The 19,672-nt window shown below is 42.9% G+C and overlaps 1 long non-coding RNA gene across 2 annotated transcripts in view; it reads left to right on the top strand.

Moving 5' to 3' along the window:
• LOC123845906 (uncharacterized) overlaps positions 1-19,672 on the top strand; it is a 136,698-nt gene that overhangs the window by 102,021 nt on the left and 15,005 nt on the right. For both annotated transcript variants that reach the window (XR_010412179.1, XR_010412180.1), the window contains 4 exons: positions 6,809-6,866; positions 7,099-7,277; positions 13,408-13,571; positions 16,915-17,119. This is a non-coding gene — a long non-coding RNA (uncharacterized LOC123845906). The remainder of the gene's footprint in view (positions 1-6,808; positions 6,867-7,098; positions 7,278-13,407; positions 13,572-16,914; positions 17,120-19,672) is intronic.

Below are 19,672 nucleotides of genomic sequence, written 5' to 3'. Positions count from 1 at the left end.
CCCTGAGGCTGTGGTGAGGAATTTGGCTTTTATTCTAAGTGACACATGAAGCTATTAATGGTTTGGGCAGTGGGATAATAGCTGATGGATGTTTTACAAAGATCCTTCTGGCTGCTGTGAAATGAACAGACTGTCAAGGGGTAAGAGTGGAATTGAGGGTGACCAGGTGACCAGGTGGATGTGACCATAATCAGGAAACAGGTGACAGTGGCTTGGTCTAACTGATTTATATTTGGGGAATAGAACTTACCAAATGTGGGGTGTGAGATAAAGGAAAAAAAGTGATTCCAAGATTTTTGTTCTGAATGAGTGAATGTTTTGCATTTACTAAAATGAGGAGCCATGGGGATGGAGGGGCTAGTGTGGTGATTGCTATTTTCTGGCTCAGCTGTGTTGAACTCAGGATACTTATTTCATGTCCCAATGCCAACATTTAGAAGGCAATAGGATGTATGAATCTGGAGGGCATGGCTTAGGTTAGCACTGGAGATAAGAAATTTGGGTGTCATCAGATGGTATTTTAACCCCTGGGCCCTAAGGAGCATCAGAGATTGGATGCAGAGAGAGAATGTAGGGAGAAGGCCAGGACCAATTCCAGGGTCCCTCTAACATTTAGAGGTTGGGAAAAGGAGGAAGGGCCAGCAAAGGAGACTGAGATGGGACAGCCAGGGAGAAAGGAGAAAAATGTAAGAATGTGGGATCCTGGAAGCTGAGCGAGTGTCGAAAATGTGGGAGCCCCCCTCCCCACCTGCTGCTGCTTCTTTCCAATGCAGTTGTTATGAGAGGCAAATTGGAAAGTTCTCTTAAACCTGGAAGGAAGCAAAGACCTCAGAAAGCAAACCCAAAGCAGTATTCTGTGTGGATGTGTGTAATTTAAAGCTTTGTTTTGTTCTGAAAGTAATGTCCTACCTCAAACGTCTCTAAGTAAACCATGAGTATATTACAGCCATCACTCTGGGAAGATGTGTGGTGATAAGACTGAGAATGAGTAAGGAAAACAGAAATCCTCTGATAGTTCTCAATTTATCTTATTTTTATTTTTATTTTTATTTTTTTTAAGATTTATTTATTTATTCATGAGAGATAGAGAGAGAGAGGCAGAGGCAGAGGGAGAAGCAGGCTCCCTGCAGAGCAGGGAGCCCAATGCGGGACTCGATCCCAGGACCCTGGGATCATGACCTGAGCCGAAGGCAGACGCTTAACCGACTGAGCCACCCAGGCGTCCCAACAATTTATCTTATTTTTAAAAAGGTTTATTTAGTTGAGAGAGAGAGAGAGAGAATGTGTGTGTGTGTGTGTGTGTGTAGGGGCAGAGGGAGAGAATCTCAGGCAGACTCCCAGCTGAGTGGGGCTCAATCCCACAACCCATGAGATCATGACCTGAGCCCAAACCAAGAGTTGGGACACTTAACCGACTGAGCCACCCAGATGCCCCAGTCCTCATTTTAAAATAAAAACCCCGTTTTTCTGTGTATAAAATATTTTTTTTCATGATTATGATGCTTTTGGCAAAAACATGGAAAATACAGAAAAGTATGAAGAAGAAAGTAAAAGTAATGCATAGTTCCATAACCACTATTAACTCTTGGGTGAGCTTCCAGTCTCTTTTCTATGAAGGTTTGGCCATGGGCTGCTTGAATGTCCCTTCACTAGAGAGCTGGTGAGCAACTTCGGAACTGGCCTTGGCATTTGAACCAAAGTCCCACTTTCTAGGCCCCAGCTGGTGCCTGAGCAAGGCTGTGCGGCAACAGCTGGGCTATTTTTCAGGCAGTCTCTTCTCAGATGGCTGTTGGCTTTTTATTTGGCTTTGGGACATATGAAATACCTACATTTTTATGTAGATGGATGGAATATTTTTTTCCTTTTTTGACTTCTTCCAGCGTTTTTATGCCTGAAAAATCTTTCTTTGTCCAGAGATCAGGCAAATCTTCAACTACATTTTCTCCTTTTGTTAACAGTTTTATTTTTTAAGTCTTTAATCTCTCCGAAATCCATTTTGTCTTATGGTGTCAGGTGAAGGATCTAGATAGAGCTCTTCTTAAGTGGATTTCCTAGCAACCCTTATTGCTTGACCAAAGGCAAGTTACTTCACCAGCTTTAACGTCCATTTCCTTATTCAGAGAGGATCAAGGAAATCCTACTTCATAGGGTTAGGTTGAAGAAAAAGCAGGTCATGGATATGAAAGCATTTTTTTAAAAAAAGATTTTATTCATTTATTTGACAGAGAGAGAGACAGTGAGAGAGGGAACACAAGCAGGGGGAGTGGGAGAGGGAGAAGCAGGCTTCCTGCCCAGCAGGGAGCCTGATGTGGGGCTCGATCCCAGGACCCTGGGACCATGACATGAGCCAAAGGCAGATGCTTAACAACTGAGCCACCCAGGTGCCCTGGATATGGTAGCATTTTATAAATGCTCTAGAAATGTTGGTTTTTGCAGTTGTAATTATGTGAGAAAATCAGGTGTGATTCCTTGTTTGGTGTAGTCTTGTCCCAGTCCACTAATGAGAACAACCCCAACAGGTCTGGCCCCTGAGATCCCAACAAACCCAAGGGTATTGGGCCCACAGAGGGGTTTTAGAGGTTTAGGATGCCACGGAGGAGTTCAAATGTAGGCTATTCATAGTAAGTACAGTTCAAGGGTGCATATGTTTACCGGTGGGGAGCAAAGGAGAATTCAGAGTCTGTGTTGGGATGGGGGTGGTGATCTGTCAGGGAAAGTGGCCAAAGCCTTTCATGAGCAGACAGTATCTGATGAGGGGAAGCATTTAATTATTTGTCTCTGAAGTCCTAAAGGACCACAGGGTGTGTGGGATTTCAGGAATGATGGGAGACACATGGCCTGGCATGGGAAGAGGGAGGGTTTTCCAGGCATGCTGTGCCGTTTTGGAGCTTGCTCGGGGGCTGGTCGGAGTCAGGCTCAGAAGGGTGAGTTGGACCGTGCTGTCTTGGCATGGCCACGATTTCAACTCTTCCTTTAGACAAGAAGAGAGATGTCTTATTTCTCATCAGAGAGAGATGCAAAAGAAGTTTGCTAGCAGATAGAGCCAACTCTTAGCCACTGAGGAGAGAATAGCTGAAGATCTAACATTATACGGAAGGCTCTCAAAATTTAACCCTTTCACCTCCAAATTATTTACTGACTTGTTTTCTTCTTTCCTCTCTTTTTAAATCTACAAGCATGTTTAAAATGTTTTTAACGAGGGAAGGCTACAGGAGGTCTGGAGTCTGATGGAACCCTTAAAAGAATACTGTCCCTAGGAAATGGTAGAAGAGAGGGAAGTGTGAAAGAAGGAAAAGAAGACGAAAAATACGTTCTTCAAAGTTAGGAATTCTGTCTCCTTCATTTTTGATTTAGGGAGTTTAGTACAGAGAGCAGGACGCGGTGGGTGTGCTGTGCATACTGGCTGGTTGAGTTAGGGAGGGCACAGACTAGGGAAATATCCTTTGGTTAACCAAGAGTTAACATGGTGTTCTTGAAGAGTAATTGGTGGTGTCTGAGTTATGGTAACACTGCACATTCCCCACTAAGTGCACATTTCCTGTGCAGGACATGGATTTGATGGGGCCTTTTCAAAGTAGGTGACTTAGGCAGTTCTTTTTATTGGGGGGCAAATCAAGATAATTTGGTCTGGCTAATTTCCCATTATTCCTCATCACAGGGCCTTCATCCTAGCCAGGCATGTCTACTCATTTATTCCCCAAATCTGAATAGACTGCACAGATCCTGCCATACCTTTGTGTATGCTGTTCCTTGCAAAGGCTGCACCCTCCCCTCTCACCTCTCCTGAGATCCCGCTCTCCTCCAAGACCCAAATCTAGCTTCTTTTGAAGTTTTTTTTTTTTTTAAGATTTTATTTATTTATCTGAGAGAGAGAATGAGAGAGAGAGAGCACATGAGAGGGGGGAGGGTCAGAGGGAGAAGCAGACTCCCTGCCGAGCAGGGAGCCCGATGCGGGACTTGATCCCGGGACTCCAGGATCATGACCTGAGCCGAAGGCAGTCGCTTAACCAACTGAGCCACCCAGGCGCCCAATCTAGCTTCTTTTGTAAAGCTGTCTCAAAATCCTCCTTTCCCTGCACTCTCCCCCTCTCTGAATTTCTCCCCTCGCTGTTACGCTGTTACTGTGTATGTAATTTATTTGCACTCATAGACTCTGATGGAACGTTAGTGTTTTATATGCATATATTTAAATCTCCAACTAGATAGGGGTGCCTGGGTGGCTCAGTTGGTTAAGTGTCCGACTCTTTTTTTTTTTTTAAGATGTATTCATTTCTTTGAGAGAGAGAGAGAAAGAGAGCACATGCTTGCACAAGTCGGGGGAGGGGCGCCAGGAGAGGGAGAGAGTCCTCACGCAGACTCCCTGCTGAGCACAGAGCCCGACATGGAGCTTGACCCCAGGACCCCGAGATCATGACCTGAGCTGAAATCAAGATTCAGACACCTAACCAACTGAGCCACCCAGGAACCTCAATTGTTCAACTCTTGATTTCAGCTCAGGTCATGACTTGAGGGTGGTGAGATCGAGCCCCATGTCAGGCTCCGGGCTGGACATGGAGCCTGCTTAAGATTCTCTCTCTCCCTTTTCCTCTGCCCCACCCATCCCCCCCTCAAAAAAAAAATTTCCAACTAGATAGTATATTTCTTATTGTCTGAGACCTAGTTTTATATTTCCGTATCAGCCCCCTCACCCCCCATCATAGTGCTTTGTATAAATATGCCCCCAGACCAGGTACCCAAAAGCTATTTGATAATTTGATGATTTCACAAGATTCCATGATGCTCATCTCCAGGTAAATTCTCTTTGTGATGCTAACAAGGCAGGAACAAAAGCAATCTTTGAGCTTCAGCACATTGAGCATACCATCAAGGGGAAGAAAATAGTTGCTGTGAGGGTACGTAAGCAACTGGTCAGTATTCTTCCTTCCGAATTCTACTGGCAAGTCTGGCTCCACGGATGAAAGGCAATCAAGGCATGACCCTGTCCTCTGTGTGCAGGCCGAGTGTGGGAGACAATAAGGACACCAATGAGTATAAGACCACGTGGTAAATATGATAGGGGTAATAAAGAGGGTTATAGGAGTCCAGAGAGAGGGCATCAAAATGAGGCTTGGGTAGGTGATCAGGGAGGATTTCCTGCAGGATGCAGTGCTTGACCTAAATTTAGGCATGAAAGAGAGTGGAATGAAGAGATTTTGTTCACCAGCAGAGTCCAAGTCAGGAAAGGGTGTGTGGGGAAATGTAGAAAGAGAACTTTTCTAAGATAAAGTTATTTTACAAAGAAGCAGCATTGGGAAATCAAGGGAATTTAATTACAACTGCCTCACGAGCAGGATTTGAAAAGGAGTGGGAGGCTCATGGAAACCTTAATTGCTGAGAAAAGTTAAGAGGAGAAATATGACAGAAGTAATAGGTCTGTATGTATGTCATGTCTGATTTGTCATTTTTCTAGACAGGCACTCTGCCTCCTGCCTTCTTCTAGGTTAGAGAAAAAAAGATCCTTCAGCTGCTAAGGTGAAGATACCATTTAGGATGCAGAAATGGGACTTGGAAGTACTCCTGATTCCTTTTAGGGAAGAAAAGGTCCATCTCAGGTTACCTCATTGCTAAGAAGAATAATAAGCATTTGTTCAACGATAATTATGTGTGAGGTGCCTGAAAGAACTTCGAATCGGGCTAAATAATTTCTTCCTTCCTTTAGAAAATAAAAAACAGCTTGCCTGATTTCTCTTCCAATTTATTCTTGTGGTTTTCCATTCCTTTGGAAATCCAGGAGGATACTTATTTTATGAGCTTTTGAAGACCAGCCCTTCCATATTCAGAGAGGGTGTCCTTGTATGCATTAAGCTGGGTCTTTAAGATTAATGCAATATGCAGGCAAATGTGATAAATGATACGGCATTAGCAACTTTTAGTTTGTAAAGTGGCTGCATGTTGAAGGCATCTGGAAAAATTGTAAATCCCAGCACGACCAGAGCATAAGTGACAGATGTCCCTCTAGAGAGAGGGAAGGATGTAAGGATGTTCCAGCATAGAGGAGCTAAAGGAGACAAGTCTGTTGGTACACAAAAAAGAGAATCAATGTGGCTGGGAAAAGAAGAGGCTCATACATACGTAGAAGGGTAGGTTAGACCATCTCCAAGGTTCTGCCCAACTCAAATTTTGATGCCATGACTCTCTGAATAAGGACTTAAGGAGATTTTTTTCATAGACTCTAATATGTCATAGACCAACAGAGTCCTTGGATATATATATATACACACACACATAAATTATATACAACTTAATTATATATAATTAATATATATTAATATATTATTATATTTAATTTATATACAAAATCTCTATTATATATTATAACCATTAAAGCTCAGGAAAATTTTATATATATAATTATATATATAATATATGTTACATAAATATATATTATATTTATATATAATATACAAATAAACATATAAGGTATGTAAATATATAATTATATAAACATAATTATATAATATATATAATTTTCCTGAGCTTTAATACTTTACATTTGTGTAGTGCTTTAGCATTTGTGGGGATTTAATCTCACAGACTATCGGTTATTTGTGGCCACAATGTAACATGTAACAAAGACCCATGCAATCTCATTGCCATACAACAGTAAGTGTTGCTCACGTGTCTGGAGTTTGTTAGGTGGCTCTGTGAATCTTGGCTAGGCTTCCTCACAGAGCTGGACATGGGCTGGCTGTCAGTTGATCTAGGATGGCCTCAAGCTGAGGTGACTTGGGTGACTCAGCCCTGATCCATGTCTCCTATCTTTCAACAGGCTAACCCAGACATGTCCTCAAGTGGTAGAAGAGGCACAAGAGAGCAAACAGGAACATGTGAGTCCTCATACACTCATAGACCCACCAGAGGAAGCTACAGGGATGAACTCAGTGCCAAGGTGTGGGGAAATGTGCTCCATTCCTTTTGTTAGAGCAGTTGCAAAGCTACTTGGTAAAGGCTGTAGATATGGGTGAAATTATAGCGATCTACTACAGAGATATTGCCTCACTTAATCCTTACTGTGTAACCCTTTACCCTTGAAGACTGATATTATTCCTGCTTTTACAGATTAAAACATGGACACCAAAGAGGTCAACAATTTTTCTGAGGTCACGTGGACCAGAGGAATGGAGATATTGGTTCTTCTGTTATAAAATCAAGGCACTTTCTATTGTTCCACAGCATATTCATTAAGAACATGAATCCCAGGAGTTTTGTCAGAGACTTCCTAGAGGTAGATTGGTAAGGTATGTGGCCCTTAATGTTGTGTGAGTTGGAGAATACACAAACTTTTACTTACCTATTCTTATCATTCTATATAAAATATAATATTTTAACAAAATAATGTATCAACCTAAGGAATTTACTAGTCATCTAAAAATAGTTTATTTGTAATTAGTTGGTTGCTTTGTGTATTTGTCAGAGTAGGCTAAATGCTGTAACTAATTGTCCCTAAGTCTTAGTGGTTTAGTAAAAAGTTTATTCTTTTGCTCATAATGGCCAGCACTCAGGCCACATCTAATAATAAAGAAGACTGGTAAATACAATTTAACTGTATGGAGAAAAGAGGATATTGATATACACTTAGCAAGACTCAAAGGAATGGACCAAATTTTGCAGGAAGGCTAGGAAGTATGTAGCAGGTGATAGAAGGTATAGCAAAGGAAGATGGAAAAGAGGAGCCCATAGCTTGAGACTTTATCCAAGGAAATGTGTGGATCCTTGGCTCTAAGACATGATGTACAAATATACTCTCTACTCAGTAGGCAGGATGACCATTATGAATTAGGAATTTAAGAATTTATATCTGATTATGTCACTCCTCTGCTTAAAAGCCTTCAACGTCTACCCTAAGAATAAGTGGTTAATGTGTGTTACACAGTCTTCCAAAATGTATCCCCTGTCTGTCCAGTCTGATCTACTGCACCTTCCCATTCACCCTTCTTTACTTAACTATAATGGTCTTTTTTATTTGCTTTTTTTTTTTTAAAGATTTTATTTATTTATTTGAGAGAGAGAATGAGATAGAGCGAGCATGAGAGGGGGGAGGGGCAGAGGGAGAAGAAGGCTCCCCGCTGAGCAGGGAGCCCTTTTTTATTTGCTTTAATGTGAGGCTCTCTTATCTGTAGGCCATGAATCATGATATTTCTTCCATCTTTTCTGAAACTCACTTCTCAATCTTTTTCTGGCTAAGACCTACTCATTGTCAGGTCTCAGCTTAAAAATTACACCCTCCCAACAACAGAGATAGGTCCAAAATTAAGATACCAAACCACAGATCCAAGAAGCTCAGAGAACACCAACAGAGAACACCAAGCAGGATAAATACCAAAACACACACATGCATCTACACATATCATTCAAACTATTAAAAGCCAAGAGATATTCTTGGAGGCAGCTAAGAAAAAAGACACAATGCATTTAGATAACAGCTACAGTGGACTTCTTGTCAGAAACTATATAAACCAGAAGACAATGGAGTAGCATTCTTTTTTTTTTTTTTTTTTTTGAGTAGCATTCTTAAATTGCTGGGGGGAAAAAAAAATGCCAACCCAGAATTCCATACCCAGCAAAAACATCTTTTGAAAATGAGAGAGAACTATATCAGACTAACAAAAACTGAAAGAATTTGCTTCCAGCAGACCTAGGAGTACAAGAAATGTTAAAGGAAGTTCTTCAGGCAAATGAAAATGATATCAGACAGATTCTTGGATCTACACAAAGAAATGAAGAGCACTGAAAATGGAATAAATGAGGATAAGTTTAAATGTGTTATTTCTTGAAATATTCTTCTGCCTTGTTTTCTCTTTCTGGGATCCCAAATACATGCCTATTAGCCTGTTCAATATTGTTCTGCAGTTCTTGGGTGCCCTATTTTTTTTAAACTATTTTCTTCTTTGGGTTTCAGTTTGGGTAATTTCTATTGATCTATCTTTAAATTTACTATTCTTTCCCTGGTGATTTCAAGTCTGCTGATGTGCCCATTCAAAGCATTCTTTATTTCTGTGACTAAGGTTTTCATTTCCAGCATTTCCATTTGATTCTTTTTTACAGTTTCCCTCTCTTGATGGAAGTTACCCATCTCATCATGTATGATTCCCATCTTTTCCACTAGAGCCTTTTTAACATAGTAATCATATTTATTTAAAATTCCCTGTTTGAGGGGCACCTGGGTAACTCAGTCAGTTGAGCGTCTGCCTTCAGCTCAGGTCATGATCTTAGGGTCCTGCCATCAAGTCCCAGTGGGACTCTCTGCTCAGTGGGGAGTCTGCTTCACTCTCTCCTTCTCCATCTGTGTGCTCACTCTCTCTTAGATAAATAAATAAGATCTTTAAAAAAATTAAAATAAAATAAAATACCCTGTTTGATAGTGCTGACATCTGTGTCATCTCTGAGTCTGGTTCTGTTGATTGCTTTGCCTCTTGACAGTGTTTTTGTTGTTCTTATTTCCTCACATACCGTGTAATTTTTTGATGAAAGCCAGACATCTTGTATAGGGTATCAGAGACTGAGTTAAATAGTTGTTACACCTGGAAGTGGGCATGTCTTTCTGATTCTTAGCATTTAGTGTGGGGGACTGAGTCTGCCTACTTAGAAGTTGAACCAGTTTGGGTCTTGTTGCTATGGTTACTTTCAGTAGAACAGTTTTTAAATTCCTCTTGGGCTAGGGTGGTGGCTGGTTTGCTGGAAGGTATTTTCCCCCCAATGTCTGCTCTACCCTTGGGTGTAGATCTTCTCTTTGCACTGTGCTTCCATGGGGGTCTCTCACCATGGTTTAGCACCTCTTTCAGCAGTAGAGTACTATCAGTTGTTACTAGATGCTTGTTGGCCTGGTGGTGGGGAAGCATTCTCTGATGTTCTGATTAAGGCTCAGTTGTAGACAGGTCTTGTGTCTCTGGATCTTGGGAGTGGTGCTTTCATAGTGGTTTACCTTTAGCTATAGGGCTGGGTCCAGAACATATTCCTGCTCCTTCCCAAGGCTATAGAGTCCCCCCCCCCCACTCCCAGCTCCTTTTCCCCAGCTGCATTACCTTTTTCACCAGAGCCCTAAGAGTGACAGGGTTGTTGCCGTTCTGCCAACATTTCAAGGCTAAATTTGATAGGGGATAAGAATCCAGGTGGAATTTCATGCATTTCCCATGGGGGCTGCTACTCCTTTTTTCCCAGGCCTACAGCACATAGGATGCTACCTGAAGACTCATGTCCTCTTCCCCATCTTTTTTATGTATACTTAATGAGGTCTGTGGAGAAAAACCCACAGGAGGGTGTTAATTTGCCTTTGTCTATGTCCCCAGGGGTTCTATAGCCTCTTGCGGGCCTAAGCTCAGCCGTTAGCAATTTGTTGAAATTTTTAGCTGAATTATTTTTATCTGGGTCCGGTGGCAATTGGCCCCAGATAATCAAGTGCTTATATTTATCTCTCTCTGGAGGTGCCTGTAGTTTCCTTGGATTTGGGGTTAGCTGGTTGTCCTTCAGTCCCAGCTCTCTGATAGGTTCAAAAAAAGTTGTGAATTTGCGGATTGTCCAACTTTTTTTGGCAGTAAGGGTAGGAGTGATGTTCTTTCCAGTTTTCTACATCCTAAGTGGGAAGCTAACACAAAATTCTTAAAACATTTGCTTATCAATTTTTCCATTTTACAAGCATGTAGGACAGTATTTATTATAGTATCATTTCCAGACCATCTGTATCAGAATGGTAAGCTTATTAAAAATGCTGATTCTGAAGCCAACTCCAAGCTTATAAATCTGAAAGTCTAAGGGGCGTTCATTTTACCAAGCTCCCCAGGTGATTCTCACGCATTTTGAAATTTGAGAACTGTTGAGTTCAAAGTTAGCCAATAACATTTATTGGCACTTATAATGTACTAGGCATAGTACAAGGATTATTTTATTTAAATCTCACGACAAACCTATGATATAAGTACTTTTATCATCCTTTTTATAGACTATGCAGCTGGGTCTCAAAGAGGTTAATTGGCTTGTCCAAGGTAACACAGCTGGGATGTGGCGGAGGCCAGATTTGAACCCAGCTGGTCTGATTCTAAAGCCCAAGATCTTTTTAAAAATTGAGATATAGGGGCGCCTGGGTGGCTCAGTTGGTTAAGTGTCTGTCTTCGGCTCAAGTCACTATCTGGGGTCCTGGGATCAAGCCCTGCATCCAGCTCCTTGCTTGTCGGGGAGCCTGCTTCTCTCTCTCCCTCTTCCTGCTACTCTCCCTGCTTGTGCACTCTCTTTCTCTGTCAAATAAATAAAATCTTTAAAAAAAAAATTGAGGTAGAATTCACATCTCCATCTTTTAAAGTGTACAGTCAGTGGTTTTTTTATTATAATCACAAGATTATACAATCATCACGCTAATTCCACATTTTATTTTCCTCCCCCCACCCCCAAAAGAAATTTGGTACCTGCTAGCAGTCACTTCCCATTCCCCACTCCCCCCAGACCCTGGCAACCACGAATTTACCTTCTGTCTCTATAGGGATTTGTCTTTTCGGGACATTTCATGTCAATGCAATCATACAATATGTGGCCTTTGGTGTCTGGCTTCTTTCATTTAGTAAAGCCAGAGATCTTAACCACTGTGTCAGAAAATTAGAAACGGGGTTGTATCTGCTTAGACAAAAAGGACTAGTACCGGTCAGCTTGCTAGTGCCAGAGGAGACAGGATACCCAGGAAACACCAAGACAAGAATTCCATTCAGTTTAATGAAGACTAATAAAGACCACGTGTGTGCCCCGGGGGAGTGGTTTCGTGCAGGGGAGCGGGTTATCTGGGTTGTGGTCTGGAGTTCAAGGTCGAGTGTCCACTGCCGGTTCCGGCCACGGGTGGCTGTGTTTCCCCGCGGGCCCCAGACGTGGGGAGCAGCAGGAGAAGCCCGAGAGCGCTGAGGAGGCGACAGGCATTTGAGTTCTGTCCCCACGGACGCGTTTGCAGAAAGCCCCAAGTCCGTGATCCTGGGAAGCCCCACAGCTGTGTGCAGCTCTGGGCTGGGATGGAGAAGTGGCCCCCTCCCCACCCCCAAAGCAAAGTCAAGTTCTCGGAGCCTCAAGAAATGGTGGAGGAGCTGCAGAAATGCCTTTGTCAGGAGGTTTAGTCAAAAGTCCCCGTGCTTTGCAAAAGTGTGTGGGTTTGGTTTGTTAGTAAAAGTTGAAAAAGAATTGGCATTAACATAGAGAACGATTTGAGTACCTCTGGAGAGCAAAGTCTAGAGCGGGATGTTCAGTATTGGTGCAGGTCAGAATGACCCCTAGAGTATGATAAAAATAGATTCCTGGGTTTCTCTCCCTGGAAGTTCTGGTTCTGGGGTCTACACAGGGCCCCGTGTTCTGTGATGCTACCAGGCATCCTCAGGTGATGGTGGTGTAACTGGCTGGGGACAAGCTGGCAAGCACAGCTGGAGGGTAATCGTTCTCTACTTTTAATGTGTATGTGAATCATCTGAAGGTCTTGTTCAAATTCAGAATCTAATTCATTCAGCAGGTCAGGGATGGGGCCAGAGTCTGCATTTCTAATCACCTCCCAGGTACTGATTTGTTATTTTGCGGACCCCCTTTTGAGTGGCAAGGCTGTAGGGGATACCCCATTAAGGATAGAAAGCCCTGGTTCTCACCTAAGGTGCTTACCGTCAAGGGCAGCGAGCCCTCATATAGCTGATTTTAAGCCAAGGCGAAGTGGGCTGTCCCAGTAAAGACCCAAATCCATTACAAATGGAGACACCCCTCTCCCCCTGGGCATCATTGCATGTTCACAATGAGACATCCAGAAAAAAAAAATGGTGTATGTGATATTTGACAAACTGTTTAGCAAGATAGGAAAGGGCCCTACATCTCTGACACCTATTTCCATCCCAAATGGTTAATATCTTCAGAAAAAATATGGAAGCAAGCTAAAGAGGTAAGCCCTAATTTTCCAGAAAATTCACTGATGTGGAAAACTTCATTTCCTGATAATGCGGGGTAAATCTGTGTTTTGTTGGGTGCTCCATATGTTGCTGGTGCTCATGAATTGTTCAGTTTTATTATCCTCATTAACAGGGATAATGCTTGCTTTTTAACAATCATGATCACCATCTGGAGCCTGGAAAACTATAGTTTGAGGCTCAGGTAGAAAGAGGAGACTGTCCTGATTGGAGTCCTAGCTCACTTATTTCCCCACTGCCGCAGGTCTGTTTGCATCCAAGGGCTTGGCCACCAGGCGCACAAGAACCACACGGACTGATGCGATGTTAGTTCTGGTTCAAGAAAAAACAGAAACAAAGCAAAACAGAACAAAACTCAGAGAGTGCAGGGAACGTTTGGCTTTGACTTCACTGTTGAATTTCATTCTAATCTTACAAGTATTCATAAGGTGGTTTTCCCCATGTGTTCTCCTCATAGCCCTGGTGACCTCTAACTATGCTGTGACATTGTGACAAGCTGGCTGATAAGACCATCCCTGCTCTCCCCGCTCTTGGGCTGAATTGGATTTGAGCACCTGAGCGTCTTCGTGCTTCACAGAGGATTGTCTCGTTAGGAGGAGGTGGCTAGACCGCCAGGGCCTGGTAACCATAGCAACCATGCACACCTGTCCTTGTGGGTTCTTGAGGATGCCTCTTCAAACCTTTCCCAGACCTAGCTTTTCAAGCTTTCCCAAACTCTTAGCAGCATTTTGAGAGCTGCTCAGCCCTAATGTGTGGGGGGCAGTTCAGGAGTACTGACCTGTCTGTTCCTGGTACCTTAAACAGTTAGTGCCCCACGGGGAAGGGGAGAAGCCAGAAGAACTGGGAAAGTGATGAGAACAACATGAGCAAAAACTCCCCAAGGAAATAAAACACCTGCTTTTGATCACTAAAAACAGAAGGTAAAATACTCATGATAGAGAAGGCACTCAACCCACTGTAAAGAATTACGCCTAAAAGTTTCCTGGAGGGGTGGCAGATAGGTAGGTGAGTCAGAGATGGTTTTCTAGAGAAGTTGAGGTTCCAGCAGGTTTGGGCGGGCAGAAAGGGACAAAACTCATGGTGGTGAAAAAGGGAGAGGATGTTAGAAGTTCTTCTATAGGGGCCGTGTATTGTTTTAGGGGCAGAGATAGGGGCAGGTACTGTGAGGCTGAACAAATGGAATGGGCTATCGGGGCCATATGGATGTGGTTTGCAGGCCTGATCCATCATCCTAAACAGCAGCTCCAGAGTGGGCAGACAATAAAGAGAAATCAGGCTTCCCCAGGTTCTGTCCTCCCTGAACTTTCCAGCCTTTCTTGCCACTGTGAAGACCCCCCCCTCCTCCTCCCCAGCAGCCTCTTCTTCACATGTGGCTTCGAAAGCATCAGTGCCATCCCATCAATTGGTACCAGATTGAAAAGAGCTTGAGACCAGATGTTGACACTGTGCTGAAGCTTAGAACCTTATTGGGGGTCAGCCAAGTCAACTCTTTGTGGTTTCTTGACTGTTTCACTACGAATAGTGAATGTTTACACCGAAGAAGTGGGAGGATGTGCATTCTAGCTGACCTTCACTTCGCCTCCCCTGTCATCTCCTAGAAATGAGGGTTTATCATTAGAGATGGAGCCAATGGTTATGTCTTAAGTATGAGGAATATTTCACCACAGGGGGGTAAATAGTGGTGTTTCCCATCAAAGTTATTATAGGATGGAAGGGGTAGAAATATGCAGTCTGATTTGCACTGTTTGTTCTTGGGGGGGATGCACACACCATATTAGACCTACCTCACGTTGCATTCGGTACTGATTACGTGAGCTCACGATCCTGTTCTCTGTAGACAGAAGGTGACTTTGATACTTTCTCATGGATCCTGCATAACTGTCCTGTAACTTATTGGGTGACCTTGAACTGGGTTCAATTGGATGAACTTATCAGGTAACCTGGTTTCCTCAGCCTCAAATAAGAAGAGTGGTAGGATAGTTAGACTCGGATGATAATTAGCATCCCTTCCAGGGATGTTTTATCCCTAACCTGTGACTTGCCTGGGTGCTAGGCACGGCTCAGATTCTAATCACAGAATAGCCTGTGAGCCCTTTCCATCACAGATGTTAGCTCCATCCTGTGTGGTGCTGGGTGAAAAGTGATATATTCTTGGTAGGGACCACGGGCATGTGACCAGTTGCATACCTGGAATGTGCAAGGCCATAAAGTGTCCAGAACTAAGTATGAGAGGTAGTAACCAAGTTCTCTGAGAGCAAGGATGATTTATATCAGGTAAGATTAAGTGCAGCTATGTCTAAAATAACTGCCTTAAAGCAGTGGTTCTCAAAGTGTGGTTTCTAGACCAGTAACATCAGCATCACTTGCGAGCTTATTAGAAATGCAAATTCTCAGGCCTCACTCATACCTGAAGAATCAGAAATTGGACCCAGCCATCTATATCCTAACAAGCCCTCCATGTGATTCTGATGTATGTTAAAGTGTTGAGAACCACTGGCCTAAACACACAAAGATTATTCTATTATGGAAAAAGAGGTCTGGGGGAAGACCACCCTGGGCTGACAGAATGTCACCAGGAATCTAAGCTGATCATCCACCTGTTTGTACCAGACCTGGTTCTCGATGACTTTGGCTTGCCTCAAAAGAGAAATTCCATTCTCAAAGCAAAAAGACCCAGTGGCTATTATAGGCACCCAATGTAATTTGGTTCACCTATTGAAAAGAATTTCCCGAATATGAATTCTGAAAATATTTTGGGCAATGACACTATTGTTGGCCTATGTGCTTCCTAAGGTGAGGTACTGCTCACATGGATATATATATATATATAGTCTTTGGTGTATTTGTTTAAAAATTAACCTCATTAATTCATGGCCCTATATCTTAATAATACAGTAACATAAGGCCATATCTTGTGGTCCTTCTGTATCCCCCTGATAACATATTGCTGATAACTGAGTAAGCTTTCAATAAATGATGATTGGATTAAACTGATGACTTCATAGAGACCAAGGCAAGGCAAGATAAAATCAAGAATCAAACTCTGATCTGGATAACTAAATCAGTGTAGATAGAAACCGTAAAATGTTTCCAAATCTCAAACATTTGGTTCTCAATGGTAGATTTTTTTTCTTTTTCTATATTAGTTTGGGTTATATTGATTTGAGCAGTGGACCGAGAGCTGGGACCCAAATTAAAAGCTCTGCCTTCAGAATTAGGCAGGTCACTTCCTCATTCTGCATCTTCTTTCCCTTCCCCATAGGCAAGGGGTTTTTACAAATACAAGGATTGGACAAGAGCTAGTCCGTGAGTCTGTCTTTTCCTTAGGGGATATGTATGCAGGGCCTCCCCATGGAGAGAAGGAGCACATTCTCAGTAGCACTGTTAGTACACATGAGCTACCGACCCTCAATCCCAAACTCCTTCAGATGTGACCACTTTCCATCAGTCCGTGTGGATCTGTGGGTGGGAGAATCATGGGGTGAGTTTGAGGACAGAATAACACAGTTTTCATCTCTAACCTAACAGAGAAGACTGGGTGGTTTAGAAAATTGAAATAACTTCCTTTCATTTTCACATAGAGCTGTGGTTTCCAAGAGAAAATATCAATGTTTTTGACCAATTCCTAATTCACAAAGACTGGAAAAACCATGCCTTACTTGCTTAGCCCCTATACCGTGGGCCAGACTAGAGAATTGCCTATTTATGCAAGCAGAAAGCAAGGTCGCTTCTAGATCAGCCTGCCTGGCCACTGCAGATCAGATCAAATCAGTAGCATTTAATGGGCTCCTCGCAGGGCCATTGCAGGGTACCCCAGAAGACACAGGGCTGGCTTGGCTGACACTGCAGGTTGTCTACCCAGCATTCATTCCCTCTTATTCCCAACCAACAGAACTCCTTCATCATTGAAGGCAGCAAGGTGTCCAATTAAAAGCGATATATATTTTTTTCCTCCTACCTGTAGCCTTGTGACCATGTTCTTCTGGTCCTTGAAATCCAAATGTAACCTTCCCGTGGATCTCCAGGAAGGCTCTTTAAAGCCTGCTGATTCAACCAGGAAGCATGCCTGTGTTGTTTCTACTCCTTCTCCTTCCTGCTGCCTGGGATTGAAATGTGATATCTGGAACTTCAGCTATCCTGGGCCATAAATGTGGAAGCCAAGCACTGAGGTTGGTGGAGCAGAAAGGGAGCAGGAATCTTAGTCCCTGTTTGATTTCATGTCAATCATAGATCACCTCCCCAAAGACCTCTTTTATGTGGCGGAGTAACTTTTTTGTGTTTAAGCCTCCATTGTTTTGGGCTTTCCATTATATGTGGTTGCATCTAATCCCAGCTGATCCAGGTGGCCCCTGTTCTCAAGGAGCTTCATGCCTGTGGGTGCTGTGTAGCCTGGCACATTCAGTGCATGCACGTGGTCCCTACCATAGAGTGTGTCGCTCTCCGGTCAGGGTCTCCAAGGACTGGAGCTAACTGCAAGGGGACTGACTGTAAGGGCTCAGCAGGTGTCTCGGTGGCTAGGATACCAGGCTTCCCTAGTACCCATCAGAGGGTCACAGGATGTTAATGGTGACCTGGTTTCGTTCCTACTTCGCCACCTGCCCTTCTCCATTTTGGGCCCAAGTTTGTTATCTGGCACATGTGAAATGGCGAATTCGAACAATCACCAGCGGTTTCTGGGACCTGGAAGGAAACCTTGGACCACCGAATCCACAAGTCTGCTTGAAGCATGAAGTGTAGACAAGACTACATGGGTGATGATCTCTCTGACTTCGTATGGTCTGGATTTCAGCTGCGGAATGCAGCCTCACAAGCTAGGTTCAGGCTTGGCTCTTTGAATCTGAGTGTTCTCTTTGCATACACACAGGACTTTTTAATTAGATAAACCAGTCTCAACTGAAGTTGATCATGGATACCAGCTCATAATTCCAACTAAGCACATGGTGGGTTTAAATTTACAATGCATGGCAATTCGCTGTTTTGGAGTGTAAAGTTCTATAGATTTTAACACATGCACTGAATCTGACAACTACCACCAACAAACAGAACACAGAACAATTCCAACACCTCAATGAATTTCCTTATGCTACCTGGTATGTATGTATGTATACAGAGAGAGAGAGAGAGAGCATAAGCAGGGGGAGCAGCAGGTAGAGGGAGAAGCAGGCTCCCTGCCAAGCAAGGAGCCTGACGCAGGACTCAATCCGAGGACCCTGGGATCATGACCTGAGCCAAAGGCAGATGCTTAACAAACTGAGCCCCCCAGGCATCACTCTGATATATTTTTTTTAATAACTTTACTGAGTTATAATCACATACAATTCAATCCACCCATTTAAAGTGTGGAATTTAATGGTTTTTAATATATTCACAGATAATGTGCAACCACTAGCAGTCAATTTTAGAACGTTTTCATCAACGCAAAGAGAAGCCTCTCACCCTTTAGCCACCCGCCTAACCTTCCATCCTCACCCAGTCCGAAGCATCCGAAGCAACCACTAATCTACTTTCTTTGTTATTTTTTTTTCAAATATTTTATTTATTTATTTTAGCGGCGAGGGTGGGCAGCAAGGAGCAGAGGAGAGGGACAAGCAGACTCTGTGCTGAATGTGGAACCCTACATGGGGCTCAATTTCAGGACCCCAAGATCATGACCTAAGCCAAAATCAAGAGTCAGATGCTCAACTGACTGAGCCACCCAGGCACCCCTCCTCTAATCTACTTTCTGTCTCTATAGATTAGTTTGTTCTGGACATTTCATATAGATCGACTTATGTAATATGTGGCCTTTTTTGCTGGCTTCTGTATCTTAGCATACCGTTTTCAAGGCTTCTCCATGCTGTGGCATGGATCACAACTTTATTCCTTTTTATGGCCAAACAACATTCCATTGCATGGAGATACCACGTGTTCTTTATCAATTCATTCATTAGTTAACGGACATTTGGATTGTTCCAACTTTTGGCTACTGTGAACAGTGCTACTATGAACACTTGTGTACAAGTTTTTGTTTGCACAACCTGTTTTTGGTGCTTTTGGGCATGTAAGTAGGAGTGGAATTGTTGGGTCATGTGGTACTTTCACATTTAATTTTTTGAGGAGTCACCAAATTGATTTCCTGCACTGGCTGAGTCATTTTATATTCCCACCGGCAATATGTGAGGGTTCTAATTTCTCTGCAACTTTACTAACACTTGCTATTTTCTGTTTTTGCTTGTAGCCATCATAGTGGGTGTAAAGTTATATGGTAGTTTTTTGGATTGTAATATTCTCACACTCTGGGTGAAAATGTGGAGACTTTTGTCCTATTTTTTGCCTTCCAGTGATTGAAACTTAGCAAAACATAGACTTTCAGAATGAGAGCTATAAAGGGGAGTTGGCAAAGAAAAAATGAATGAAAAGGAATTTTCTAATAAACACAATATGAGGAAGAGCAAAATGTTATATGAAAATCATGGGTCCATGGGGCACCTGGGTGGCTCAGTTGGTTGAGCCTCTGACTCTTGGTTCGGCTCAGGTCATGATCTCATGGGTTGTGGGATGGAGACCCTGCAGTGGGGTCTGTGCTCAGCACAGAAAATTCTCTCCCTTTGCCCCTCCCCCACTCATGTGCACCCACGCTTTTGCTCTCTCTCTCTCTAAAATCTTTAAAAAATATCATGGGTCCAATGTACACTTTAGTCAATACATATTATTTGTTCCTATTATGTGTCAGGCTCTGTGCT

The sequence above is a fragment of the Mirounga angustirostris genome, unplaced genomic scaffold, assembly GCF_029215605.1.
Source record: "Mirounga angustirostris isolate CCGP_5_RB_7025 unplaced genomic scaffold, mMirAng1.0.hap1 SCAF_6, whole genome shotgun sequence".
NCBI classification, from domain to species: Eukaryota; Metazoa; Chordata; class Mammalia; order Carnivora; family Phocidae; genus Mirounga; species Mirounga angustirostris.
The sequence above is the reverse complement of the archived record's forward strand: the minus strand, read 5'-3'. Positions and strand labels throughout refer to the sequence as shown.